The sequence below is a fragment of the Lissotriton vulgaris genome, chromosome 2_1 (assembly GCF_964263255.1).
Source record: "Lissotriton vulgaris chromosome 2_1, aLisVul1.2, whole genome shotgun sequence".
In the NCBI taxonomy this organism is placed as follows: domain Eukaryota; kingdom Metazoa; phylum Chordata; class Amphibia; order Caudata; family Salamandridae; genus Lissotriton; species Lissotriton vulgaris.
The window spans coordinates 1,458,111,852-1,458,127,196 of record NC_141687.1 but is presented as its reverse complement, the minus strand read 5'-3'; the positions used below and the strand labels follow the sequence as shown (position 1 = coordinate 1,458,127,196).

The 15,345-nt window shown below is 37.1% G+C and overlaps 1 protein-coding gene and 1 pseudogene across 1 annotated transcript in view; both read left to right on the top strand.

Moving 5' to 3' along the window:
• The window catches only part of LOC147732754 (coatomer subunit zeta-1 pseudogene), a 56,628-nt pseudogene extending 53,667 nt beyond the window's left edge, over window positions 1–2,961 (top strand).
• Window positions 1–15,345, top strand: part of HEPACAM (hepatic and glial cell adhesion molecule) — a 1,458,998-nt gene that overhangs the window by 1,138,862 nt on the left and 304,791 nt on the right. The window lies entirely within an intron of this gene.

Genomic DNA, 15,345 nt, shown 5'->3' with positions numbered 1-15,345 from the left:
AAGTTTTCTTTCCGCTATTTGGAAACCTCCGGGGGTAAGAATTACTGCAAGAAAATCCACCTCAGTTACACGAAAGTCACATTTATTTTATTTGCAGTATAAGCCATGTCCTTGTAATACGCTCAGAATTGTGGAAACATGCTGAGTATGGATGTCTTAAGAGAAGGAATAAATGAGAATGTCGCTGATATATACTATGATGAATCTATCTAAAAACTCTTGCAAAATATCGTTCAGAAAAAAGTTAAATGCCGTGGGGGCATTACAGAACACAAAAGGCATCACAGTATATTCAAAAAGGCCATATCTGGTTTTAAATACTGTTTTCCACTCATCTCTGGATCTCATTCATACTAGATGGTAGGCACCTTTTAGATCTAATTTCGTGTACACAACTGCTGACTTAACTTGGTCCAACAAAACAGGAATGAGAGGAAGTGGATACTTGTTTTTGACTGTTATTTTGTTCAATGCTCTGTAATTGATGCAGGGGCGGAGTTCACCGTTAGCTTTCGGCACAAAACACAACAGAGAGGCTGCCGGCGACTTAGAGGGTCTGATAAAAAGATTTGCTAAGTATTTGTCTAGGTAGTTTCTCAAATGTTCATTCTCTTTTTCTGCTAAGGCATATATCCGACAATTAGGAATTACAGCACCACGTACAAGATCTATTTGGCAATCATAAGCTCTGTTAGGTGGTATGGTTTCTGCTTTTCCTTCATTAAATACTTCTCAAAGTTCTTCATATTGTTGTGGTAACTCAGTGTCCTTCTCCTCTGCTGTGGCTAAGTAATGGTTTATATCTAGTTCTTTAGGAGAGTACAAAATGCAATGCTGTTCACAAGATGTAGATAATCCAATAATTTTTCGTTGAACCCAGTCAATCTGTAGATTTTGAGCTTGCAACCACGGCATACCAAGAATAAAACCATATTGAGGGGCATTGATTAGATTGAAAGAAATTATTTCTACATGTCTTAAATTGGTTACAATTAATTCCAAATGCATCATGTAAGTTTTTTTTGTGATGGGACCAGAGGTTAGTATCCTTCCATCCACAGTTAGTTCCAATTGTGTTTTTTTCTTGAGTTCACAGGATAGGGACAACTGACGAGCTAGAGTTGCATCTACAAAATTACCAATTATTTCTCTCTTCTTTTCTGGGGTTATCTCTAAAAGCATTTCTAAGGCCAAATGAGCAACTTGTTCGTTGCTGGATATATTCGCTGAAGGGATTTGCCAGACACTCAAAAGATCCCCTTCTTTTTCTTTTGAGACTTCTAGTTTTCCATCAGATTAGTTACAGTATTTACTGTTTCACTAGATGGAAAAAAGGTTAAATTCTTGGGCTTGGTATGACAGTCCTTCACAAATGTCCTTATTTTCCACAATATAAGCACAATCCATTTTTACGGCGTGCTTCTTTTTCGTCTTTGATTAAGTAAGGATGAGCTGATCCAATCTCCATAGGTTCACCATGAACGTCTGAAGATGGAATACTGATTACAGGTTTGCTTTTTTTAAAGTCAAATTTATTAAATCCGTACATCCGTTGGGTTGTGCATCGATTTGTGCTAGAACATCTTTTAGGTCGTCTGTTAAACCATGATAGTAAATTGCAGCCCTTTTGTCTTCTGGCCACTTAGTTTCAGACACCAAACAATTGAAATGGGTAAGGTATGTGACTAAATCTCGATTCCCTTGTCGCAATTCTAACAGTTCTCTATCAGCAGACAACTTGATGCTCTTCGATCAAAAACTCTCTCAAATTCTTTAACAAAAGATTTCCAATTATGCAAAATGGGGTTATCTTCACGTACTGAAGGGACTGCCCAGGAAGCCGCATATCCTGCCAGATTAGAGATTAAGTAAGCAACCCTGGATGAGCATAGGGGAAAGTGGCTGGTTTACAAGTAAAATGCAGTTCAACCTGTGTTAGGAAGATCTGGATTGTGGCCGGGTCTCTGGAAATTTGCTCAGGTACCGCTAAAGGCACTGGGGTATGAACGGTGACTGAGATATTGGTAGGATTTGAACCTCCACCAGAAACTCATTGTCCCACAGGGTGAAGTGCACTGGGAAATTTCCCTAAAGGACCATGAAAAGGATTACGTTCAGTTTTTTCCTTACTATTCAATCTATGTTGCAACAAAGAAACATTTTCAGCTAAAGCACTTGTTCGTGCCTTGGAATCAACTAACTCTTGTTGTACTCGACCTAATACTTTCATTATATTTTCTAAGGTAGCCATTCTATGATCGAGCAAGCTGAGAGGAATATAAACTGTGGGCTCACTATTCTGTCAGGGCATTATTCCTCGGGACTTGCGCAGTTCCAGCCCTGAATTGTCGTTATGACACAGCATAATTGAATGGCCAGGTGGGGAAAGGGTGTTGGGAAAGGAACAGCGGGGAAGGAGATCTGTAAGACAAATGTAACAAGTGTTACATCCAAACTGACTAAAAAAACATTACCGCGTCTCACCCCTGCCAGTAGAGGGGTTAACTGTGGTGTACAAGAGTAGCATAGATTTATATTTCTATGTGATTGGCAGTTCCCATGAAAATGAGTTAATGCTGATGGCGGTCTTGAATTGCCTGTTTGACTCCCTGAGCCAGATGCTAAGGAAAAATGTGGAAAAACGTGCACTGCTTGAAAATATGGAGGGCCTCTTTCTAGCTGTAGATGAAATAGTGGATGATGGGGTCATCCTGGAAAGTGACCCACAGCAAGTGGTCCACCGAGTTGCCCTCAGGGGAGAAGATGTCCCTCTCACAGAGCAAACTGTATCTCAGGTGCTACAGTCAGCAAAAAAGCAGATCAAGTGGTCCCTGCTCCGGTAATGTTCCTGTGTGTCCATGCTGGACATTTTTCTCGTGCCGAAGAACCATTCCATTCCTCTGTCACTGTTTTGATTATTTATTTTATTCTGTATTGTCTTAAAAGTTCTATTTATGCCATACCGGAAGTATCAGGCTGCTGAAATTTGTGAGGTTTTTGCATCACAAATAATGACCTAATGAAAGAGGGCATTTTTGGATTGTAAAATTTTATAATATAGAAGTCACATTATATAAGCTGAAAGGAGCCAGAAAAGGAGCAATGTTTGTTGTTATCTACCTGTTTCTCAAAACAAGGTGCTGACGTTACAGAGAAAAAGGGAAAAACATGCAATAACACTTTTTTCTAGATGTAAATGTTTAAATATTGACAAATAGCCACAAATTATAACTATCTACAATGCCATAATGAAACAACTTACAACTCCGGAATATGTTTTGTTGATGCAAAACAAGAATCCGATGCTAGAAAAGGGAACCTGCATCACATATTGGCGACACAGAATTAACTCGCGAAAACGAAACTAATTGCACAATAGGTGTGGTTTATATAGTTTTTGGTTGTTTAGCAGTCTATGGAAGGAAGATACAGCTCTGCCTATGTAGATGTCACGTTTTGCAGTTTACACATGCTCACGTTTTAACTGTTTTACTTGTGCACGTGTTGGGAAAAGTTACAAACTGTGAAACTGTTCCATAGTAACACGTAAAAGGTCCTTATTATCTACATACGTTGGAGAGTTTAAAAAAGTGTTACCCGGTAAGCTGTGTCCTTTGCATTCTCATGATTAAAAACATCTAAATGGAAGACATAAAAAAAATATTGTTTACAATAGAAGAAAAAAAAGTGTTAATATTTATTATCACTATGCTGTTAAATAAAAAAAAATGCCAGCATTTGTAAAGCGTAAAGCTACCCCCGGAAAGGTGTGCCGGCGCTTGGGGCGTTGGGAAGATTAAGCAAGGTGTTACCTACAGTGAGATAGTGGTGGGCTAAGATGCTGATGGACTTTAGAATCGAACTGTGAACGCTGTTGTTTGAAGTCAGGTATTATAGGTGCTGCATCATGCTTTTACCACACGTATATGTTAATTACTGCTAATTAAGTTGAAACCATTCTTAAATTATAAGTAGGGCTCCTTGTCTTATGTTTTTACTGATTTTTACAGATGAATACAGACAGAAAAGTAATTATTTTCCTCTCTTTATTTATTTTAAAGTGTGGATAAATACGGAAATTGGGTTATTTTTTGAGCGATTGTAAATGCTGTCAAGGATGAGTACTAGGCCAATAGGTCTGTTGTTCTAAAATTAAAAAGGTAAAAACGATAAAAGATTTTTAGTAAAGAGCCTTAAAGAGCAATATATGCTTGTATAAGAAAATGTGCACATTTTAATATGAAGGTTGTGTATAGTTTATCACCTAAGAGTGTTTACATGAGTGAAAATGGTCAGTCTTTCAGCCATGAGTGCATATTTATCAGTAAAATAAATGTGGAAATATACTAATTTCAGATTCCTTTTATTACAAAACCCAAAATATATATGGGTGAATACAGATACAATTATTTAAAAACAATACAAATAAATACAGATGGAAATGTCCAAAAAATAAATACCATAAAACCAGGAGGTATAATTATAAGTTATAAAACTCTATTGTTAAGTTTGTTTTTACTATAAAAAGTATACACGTGTGTTTAAAATTTACTTAAAACACACTATAGGTTATAAGGATATTGTAGTTAGATATTGACATTTAAAAAACCTGTGAAATTTACTGAAAAAACCATAGGTTTCAGGCAGGTTATAGTTAAGAATTATCATTTAAAAAACCTTAGTAATTCACTGAAAAAACATAGGTTTCAGGGGTGTTATAGTTAGCTGGACATTTCACTCACACGAAATCATAAAAATTCCTCTGTTACAGTTAGTTGTACTAACTGTAACTCTCGCACCCGCAATCCACTGGTGATGATGTCACATATTACATCATTCATGACATGGTCAGTGACATCACTGATGACTTCCCAAATGACATCACTGATGACATCATCCCAATGATAATCAGATACACCTCATCATACACTAGTATAACCTTTCCATCACTCTCTGAAAAATACAGAGTATCATATTTGAATCCATTGACACACTAATACAAGTATCTAAAAACCTACTCAGTGATTTCTAGATCTACACACACATCTAATTAATTACCTATAGATTCACTAATACATGCTGTCAATGATCAATAGAACACTATCAAATATACGTATACACCTATAATGACATTACACACCAGCATACATCCTATTCAGTTATGCAGTTATCCTACTCACTTTTGCAAAGAATGTATCATATTTACATTAACTCAGCTATACACTTATACAAATAGCAGTTTATTTATTCATATAGATAGTAACTCATTCATTTTTAAGTTCAAAAGTAAGTTTATTGAGTTAAAGAAATACATTAATGTAAAAGATATGATATAAATGAAAACGTAATTGGAATTTAAGAAGTAAAAAGGAATTTAAAATTAAACAGTCAGACATATCATGTATACGTAGAACAATAGCAATATATGGAAAGTCAGTATGAAAATGAAACGTGCATATTATACAAAAGCCACATTATGAAATAGAGTATAGGATAAATTAAATAGGATCAAAAATAGAGGAAGTCATGGCGGTTTAGTCGCTTCTTGTTGTGGAACAGTAGAAGATAGAGATAGCTCTTATGGCAATGAATAGCGTAACAGGTGACCACATGTCTAAGCGTTTTGTTGCCATGTGCAGTGGATATACAAATGCTGTGTCTAGTCTGTGATTGTAACAAACAGCACACCACCAAGCTTGATATGATCATTTGGTGAAGTCTTTCCGGTTCTTGGTTATTTGTTGAAAGGCTACTGCTAATAGCAAATTTATTATCTTGACATTGGAGTCACAATGTTCCCAGATAGGGGATAAAGTACCTAAAAAGATATGTGCAGTAGAAAAAGAATGATCGGAGTTGTAAATGGAATTCATTTGAGACCATATCTTTTCCCAAAAGTTCTGAACATGTTTGCAGGTGAAAAGCAGATGGTAAAGGTCAGCATGTGGTAATGAGCAGGACCAGCAAGTATCTGGAAGAGTAGAGTGTCTTGCGTTTAGAGTAAGTGGACAGAGTAGGAGCCTAATATATATGAAGAAGACTGTCTGTGTGGTATTTGCAGCCCTAGAAGATTTCCAAATTTTAAGCCAGATTCTGTTCCAAAATTCCACAGACCAAGAGTTCCCCAAATCCCCCTCCCACAATGTTTCTACCTTGGTTTTGCCCCTCGACATAGACGATTTGTGTAAAAATTTATATATATTGGATGCCTTAGCTTCCTTAGTGATAAGGGTCCGTAAATTATCTGCATGAGCTAATTCAGAGGAGATGCTTGATTGGGAAGGTGCAAATTGTGTGTGAGCAGAGTGGATAGCGTTCAATAAAAGGGAGAATTTAGTACTAAAACTTGAAGGTAAGGCAAACAAAGTACTAGCCTGTGCAAAAGACATAAGTTGGTCTTGATCAAATAGCTGATGCACCCAGATCAGACTTTGTTGCCTCCAAGTTTTCCAAAAGAAAGGTTTATTGTTTATCAGAATATATTTGTTGTGCCAGATAGGTAATTGAAGAAAGGAGGTCGAGGAGGCAAGTGGGATTATTTTGGAGATGTGTTTCATTAAGGAGTGGATAGAGACTGCGGCTTGCATGTGAAGGAGAGGTATTCCTGAAATGAGAAAGGTGAAAGAAAGGATTGTTCAAGCGTAGTCCAAAGAGGACAGTTTAAGGGGAGTTCAGAGAGTCATTTTGACGCCTGGGGTAATAGGAAAGATTTGTGATAAGTAGGGAAGTCAGGAAAATGTGATCCCCCCTCTGACTCTGGACAAATCAGTTTTGATATGGACATGCGTGATTTCTTGTTTCCCCATTGAAAAGAAGATAGGATGGAATTGAGCTTTTTAAAATATTTTGAGGGAATGGACAATGGGATATTAGAGATTGTGTATAGGACTATAGGGGAAAGCATCATCTTTATAGTGTCTAAACGACCCCACCAAGACAAATACAGAGGATGCCATTTCGTTGTTAACAATGACAACATTTGTATGCAATTCTCCAAACAGCGAGATATCGTTCCTGATATAGATGCAGTAAAATGCAAATCTAAGTACTTGATGTATTGAGGACTTCATGTGAAACCTGAAGTAACGAAGTCAGCATGGAAAGTATATTTGGCTAGGGGTAAAATCTCAAATTTATCTTTATTCAATTTGTATCCGGAGATAGATGCAAAGGAGTCAACTTCTTCTAAGAAGGCAGGAAGAGAAGTTTGAGGTTGGGATAGGAATAAAAGGACATCGTCAGCATAAGCTGCCATTTTAACATTGGACTCCTTAAAAGTGAAGCAGTGAATATTATTATTTTGATGAATCCTTGACAAAAAAGGTTCAAGGGCGAGATTAAAAAGAAAAGGGGAAAGCGGACAGCCCTGTCAGACACCTCTACCAAGATGGAAATAGGAGGAAATGTCACCATTTGCTGATACAGCTGCTCGTGGATTGGAATCCAAAATAGATATTAAAGCAGTAATTTTTGGTCCAAAGCCAAACCATTGAAGTGTGCGAAAAAGATAAGACCATTCGACTCTATTGAATGTTTTTTCTGCATCGAAAGCTATGACTGCCAGGGGATGGGTCATATGTGAGGCCTTAGAAAGAATATCAAAAAATACGCGGGTATTATCCGTGATAGGTCGTCCCTTAACAAAGCCGGATTGTTCTGTTCCTAATAAATCAGGCATCTGAGACTCCAAACGAAACGCTAAAGCTTTTGAAAAGACTTTGTAATTAACGTTGACCAAAGAAATAGGTCTATAATTTTTACAGTGTTGCGGGTCCTTAAAAGTGAAGCCGTGAATATTATTATTTTTGATGAATCCTTGACAAAAATGGTTCTAGGGTAAGATTAAAAAGAAAAAGGGAAAGCGGACAGCCCTGTCGGACACCATTACCAAGATGGAAATAGGGGGAAATGTCACCATTTGCTGATACAGCTGCTCGTGGATTGGAATACAAAATAGATATTAAAGGAGTAATTTTTGGTCCAAAGCCAAACCATTGAAGTGTGTGAAAAAGATAAGATAATTCGACTCTATCGAATGCTTTTTCTGCATCCAAAGCTATGACTGCCAGGGATGGGTCATATGTGTGGCCTTAGAAAGAATATAAAAAAATACGCAGGTATTATCCGTGATAAGTCATCCCTTAACAAAACCGGATTGTTCAGTTCCTAATAAATCAGGCACCTGAGACCCCAAACGCAATGCTAAAGCTTTTGAAATTATTTTGTAATTAACGCTGACCAAAGAAATAGGTCTATAATTTTTACAGTGTTGTGGGTCTTTGCCATCTTTTGATATAAGGCAGATAAGGGCGTCTGAAAAAGAGCCCAAAGATTCACCAGATTGCAAGAAAGCATGTATGAGGGTATGCAATTTAGGAATAAGTAATTGGGCAAAGTGAGTGAAAAATTCCATAGCATAAATCTGTGACAATATGATAACTACTGACTGAAGCAACATTTTTGAGCAAGTTAAACCATGTCAAACAACAAACCAACTGTATGATGAGATACACAGAATTTGAGGTAAAGCATTCAAAGCAGGAAAGAGGAAGAAGAGAAAGGAGATAGAAAAGAGAATACAGAAAGAGTTCAAGAAAAGAGACTTACATATAATCCAGGACATACAAGAGGTGGAAGGGTGGAAGGCCACACGGAACAATGACACGTCCAAGACCCAAACAGGAAGGCTGGAGGGCAAATAGAACCAACAGATGTTAGACCATAGGGGAAGAAGTAACACGTGAGATCAACCTATGTGGAAAAAAAGAGGTAAGCTACATAATTAAACAGTAGGAATGCAAACAGACTCTGTCTACAAATTAATAAGTGGCAAGTGAAACAAAAACATGTTAAAAACACATGTAGCAAAGTATAAACATAGCAAGAACCAAAATATTTCTTTTTGGAGCTAGTTGAAGAAGAAGTATACATTGTGTCAGCATTGTAAGAGAATAGGAAACTCTTTAGTTTTATTGGGTCGTCATAGGTGGTAGTTTTGTTGTTGAGGGTTACTTTAAATAGACAAGGATGATAGAGACCATATCGTGCACCGATAGAACGTAGCTGTGGCCGTAACGCCAAGAACTATTTGTGACAATCAGCAGTCAGTTTTGCATAATCTTGGGAAAAGAATAAGGAGTTTCCTGACCAAGTGATACGATTCATTGCTTTAGCTGCTGATAATGTTTTTAGTAAGTCAGTATATTCAAGAAAGTATACGATCACTCATCTTGGAGGTTTTGCTGAAGAAGAGGATGAGGTCAGATACATCGCTGGGCCTAATCGATGAGCTCTCTGTATATTAAGGATAGTGCTCTACAGTAGTTTAAGAATTTTTGGGAGGAAGGATTTGAAAAAAGTAATTGGATCTGAGCCTTCTGTTCCCTCGGGTATGCCATAAATGAGAAGATTATTTCTCCTATTTCTTTTTCCAAATTTTCAATTTGCTTATGTAGCATCGAAGCATAAAGAGTCCTCTTTGAAGGTAGAAGACGTTAAGGACCCAATATTCTGTTCCAGTGTAGTAACACATTCTTCGACACTCAGCCATTTATCAGAGAGCAACTGAAGTTTAGAGTTAGTTTCTTCAAAAAATGGGCGTAAAGCCCTGATTTCTTCCAGCAGTAAGTCCATTGTGACTGAAGAAGGCTGTTTAGGGGGAGAAGGAGGATCTTTTTTTAACCTTTTAGTTGATACTTTGGTAGTGCTAGATGCCATGGTTTTATTAGATGTTGACGCACCTTTAGGTGAGGAGTTAGGTGGTTCATCCATGGAAATACAGTTGTATCGTGAGCTAGTATGTATCATAAATCTGTTAGACTTAGATTTAGACAAAGAAAAACCTTTAGGCAGTCTTCCCAAAAGTGAATAGGAAAAACGTTAACAATAATGACAATAACGGGATGACATCTGTTACAGTATCACAAAAAGTTGACTTTGTATCGTATTCTAAAGAAATAACCATGCAAAAAGACGTACAAGATATAGTGCCACTATATGATTTGCCACCGTATTGTAGGTACACATATAACAATGGGTGAAAGAGAGAAAAGGAGTCCAAAAAAAACATGCGCCAAAAGAGGTATCAAGAAAGTATCAAGATGGCTAAAAGAATCTAGACAAAGATAACTCTATGTCATGAGCAGGCGCCCTCAAAAGCATGTCACAAATCTCTCAGCTATTTATTAGGGGGTGGCACATATAAAAGGTGAGATACATAACACTTGAATAGGAAGCTGGTTACAATGGAAACAACAAGTAAAATATGTTAATGAAACTGATATATGACCACATTGAATAATATCACTTAGGCTGAAAGTCCAGTGAGCATATTCAGGGGATTGAGGGGAGCTCAGTCATATATCCTCAATGTCTGTTGATAAATTGGTATACCACAATGATAATGAAAAAATATGAAGAGGCCGTATTTAGAGTATCATGCTGAGTGAGAAGTTAAAGTGTCGGGGTCATGGTAGTCTGCGCTTATTTGCACCCAGGCATGACAGATAAACACCGCATTGAAGAGCAACTTCGTCGGCGGTGAACAAAACAAAATGGTGGGGGTGGGTTCAACAAAGTTACCGTGCACTTCACCTGTGAGTTAATATTTCCTGCAAACCTTTACATGGTTCAAAAGGAATAAAACTAATGTTTGGGACAGCACTCTATTCAACTTTGAAGACGGGATAGATGTGGAGTGAAGAACACAGCATTGGAGATGTTACTATTACAAGTATACAGTTATCTATATAGTCACTCATGCAATCAATTAGTTTTATGTATACTTATTTATATACAGCAAATGTCACATGCACTTCCTTTTATTATTCTAGTTTGTTGGACATGTGCCGTTGAGAGATATATTTGCTCATCAGCACACCCATAAACATATTCACTCACCCAAAAAACTATTATAACATGTAGACTTAACGTCATATACCTACTGAATGAACTATTGACACATCTTTGGGCAGTCACACACCCCCACTGAACCACAAACATTCACTCCCCCATACAAATAATCTATTAACTAATCAAACTAATATAGACTTTCAAGTAGCTAGTAACCAGCTGGTGCAGCAGTTTACACAACAACTGTCAAAGTAATACAAATATTCATACAGTTTAGTCACTATCCAATATATTTAGTGAGACACTGTAAATTAGTCAAGTAAACAGTCAATCCACACTGCTACAAAATCCCCCATCAAGATAGGTATATATCCACTGATTCTTAAATGCAGATTGCTGTATATATAATACATATTTAAATAACAAACCAAACCACATTCACTGGTTGATGTCATCAGTGATGTCATTTGAGATGTCATCAGTGATGTCATCAGTGATGTCACAGACCATGTCAGGAATGATGTAATATGTGACATCATCTCCAGTGGCGCGAGAGTAACTGTACAAGTAACTATACTATAATGGAGGAATTTCAATGGTTTTGTATGAGTGAAATGTCCAGCTAATATAGCACCCCTGAAACCTATGTTTTTTCAGTGAATTTCTAAAGTTTTTTTAAATGATAATTCCTAACTATAACCTGCCTAAAACCTATGTTTTTTTCAGTGAATATATATATATATATATACCGCTTTGGGGAAAGAGGCTGCAGTGTGTCTGCAGGGGCCCCACCCAGTACCGCGAGAATTATCCCTGAAGACGAGGTCGGGGATGTGTGAAACTTTGAGTGAAGCCACTGGGCTTTGGCCAGCCATCACTGTATGGGCTGACACCGTGAACTCAAAGTACCAGCATGCCTCTGGTCTTGACATCGTCACAGGAGGTATTACTGCTGAAAGCGGAGGCGGGGGATTTACATCTACAAAAGGAGTGACCAGAGTTATGCTCAGGACCCTTATTATCCCCAGCTGTGAAGCGCTAGAAGGAAATGAGAACCGGCACTGAGGAAAGCTAAGATACTCGCTAGAAACGCATCTGCCTGATGTTTCCTGGACTTTGTTGTGATTTTACGCGGAATAAATCCTGGTGGGAGCCAGCATATGCCGGGCTTAGTCTTTCTTTTGAGGGTAAGCGTGGTGTTCATATATATATATATATATATATATATATATATATATATATATATATATATATATATATATATATATATATTCACTGAAAAAACCATAGGTTATAGACCATATATAGTTAGGAATTCACATTTACAAAACCTTATTTTACTCACACAAAACCATTGAAATTCCATATATAGTTAGTTGCACTAACTATATATCGCGCACCCGCAATCCACTGCTGATGATGTCACATATTACATCATTCATGACATGGTCAGTGACATCACTGATGACATCACTGATGGCATCTCAAATGACATCACTGATGAAATCTCAAATGACATCACTGATGACATCTCATTTGACATTACTGATCACATCACTGATGATATCATTCATGTGATAATACGATGAACCTCTTCAGACTCTAATATAGCCTTAGATACAATCAGTGTAAACAGACACTCACAGACTGTCACTCATCCATGGAGTTACTCACACACCTAGTCAGTCATGCAAAGAATCAATCACACCTCCATTTCCTTAACTATACAGTTATACAAACTTTACTTATTCAAACATATACTAACACATATTTACTCTCTTATACAATCCCTGATACAAGTTCACAATGATCCATACAGCCACTCACACATTCACTGACTCTTATGCACAGTTATTTATATATGTCAACTCTCACATGTACTGTGTTTTACATATGTACTTACTTTGACATGTAGCACTGAGATATCCATTCACTCACCAATACACTCATGCACACAGTCAATCGCCCATACAGCTGTTTCCACATGCACTTTTGAAACCATACATCTAGTGAATCAACTGCTCACACATCTATGCACAGAGTCATACACCTCCCAGCCACCCACACACACACTCAGTCTCCCATACAAATACTTGGGCAACCAATCAATAACCCATATAGTTACTCATATAGCTACTTATCAACACATGCAACAGTTTACAGAACAACAGACATAATGATGCACAAATTAAGACAGTTTAGTCACTAACCCATGCACTCAGTGAGACACATTTAATCACTCACTCATACATTCAGTCATGCACCTACTAAATCCTTCATCCAGACACTTATACATCCACTCATTCTTCAATATGTAAGACATATTTTAACTTTACAGAAACATACAGTCACTGGATGTTGTCATCAGTGATGTCATCAGTGATGTCATTTGAGATGTCATCAGTGATGTCATCAGTGATGTCACTGACAATGTCATGAATGATGTAATATGTGACATCATCAGCAGTGGATTGCGGGTGCGCGATATATAGTTAGTGCAACTAACTATATATGGAATTTCAATGGTTTTGTGTGAGTAAAATAAGGTTTTGTAAATGCGAATTCCTAACTATATATGGTCTATAACCTATGGTTTTTTAAGTGAATTTTCAAGGTTTTGTAAATGCTAATTCCTAACTATATATGGTCTATAACCTATGGTTTTTTCAGTGAATTTTCAAGGTTTTGTAAATGCTAATTCCTAACTATATATGGTCTATAGCCTATGGTTTTTTCAGTGAATATATATATATACATACATATATAAACATATATCATCTGTATATCTATATAAATACAAACATAAATGCATGCATACATATACTTATATGCATACAGATGCATGTTATTTACATGAAAGTTGAAAAAACACTAATAAAGCAAAGCTAAAAAGCCACCTCATTACAAACAGAATGGCTTTAACTTAAACAAGGGCGAGATCTATTGCATTTTCAATGCTTGTTTACTTTGGTTCCATCAAGAAGGCATTCAGATGTGTCACACATTTGCCATGAATTCTGAATGTTAGCACTCTAGTTGCACATTAGATCACTGTAGTAAAGCTACTGCTCACCAGGGACGTCTGCTGCTGGTATTCAAAGTGCATGTTTCAGTCTGCATGTCAGAATTTGTTTAATGAAATAGAAGAGGATTTGAGAAGTCACTCAAAATGATCCCTAATTTTTCTTTCTGAAGCACTAATCATACTTTCTATGGCAAAATTAACCCCCTCATGGTGTTCCTTTTTAAATTGAGTGTTTTCAGACTTACCACTTCATTCCAATCAAGATGGCTTCTGGTGTGCCATTCTTTTGTCATAAGTAAGACTGTTAGCGCTCTAGTTGTTCTTTAGAACACTCTGGGACATTCTGTCATTGGGCTATACTTGGGGTACATCTGGGTGATATTTGGGCTACATTTAGGCTCTTTTGTCTCTGGTGGCCATCTTGGGAGACTGTATGTCAGAATTGTTTAATGAAATTGAAGAGGGTTTGAGAAGTCACTCAAAATGTGCCCTAATTTTTCTTTCTGCAGCACTAATCATAATTCATATAGCAAAATATACCCCCTCATTTTGTTCCTTTTTAAATTAAATGTTTTAAGAGTTACCACTTTATTCCAATCAAGATGGCTTCAGGTGTGTCATACCTTTGTAATAAGTAGGACTGTTAGCGCTCTAGTTGTTCTTTAGAACACTCTGGGACATTCTGTCATTGGGCTATACTTGGGCTACATCTGGGTGATATTTGGGCTACATTTGGGCTCTTTTGTCTCTGGTGGCCATTTTGGGAGACTGCATGTCAGAATTTTTTAATGAAATAGAAGAGGATTTGAAAAGTCACTCAAAATGTGCCCTCATTTTTCTTTCTGCAGCACTAATAATACCTTCTATTGCATAATATACCCCCTCATTTTGTTCCTTTTTAAATGAAATGTTTTAAGAGTTACCACTTTATTCCCATCACGATGGCTCCAGGTGTGCTATACCTTTGTAATAAGTAGGACTGTTAGCGCTCTAGTTGTTCTTTAGAACACTCTGGGACATTCTGTCATTGGGCTATACTTGGGCTACATCTGGGTGATATTTGGGCTACATTTGGGCTCTTTTGTCTCTGGTGGCCATTTTGGGAGACTGCATGTCAGAATGTTTTAATGAAATAGAAAAGGATTTGAGAAGTCACTCAAAATGTGCCCTAATTTTTCATTCTGCAGCACTAATCATACTTTCTATGGCAAAATATACCCCCTCATGCTGTTTCTTTTTAAATTAAATGTTTTAAGAGTTACCACTTTATTCCAATCAAGATGGCTTCAGGTGTGCCATACCTTTGTAATAAGTAGGACTGTTAGCGCTCTAGTTGTTCTTTAGAACACTCTAGGAGGCTGCAGTAGAACACAAAGGAATCAACTGACAGTCTCTGTCCTTGTTGGATGTACATGTTTTACTGAGAATGTCAGACTTCATTTTCACATGACTGAGAAAGATAATGTGAA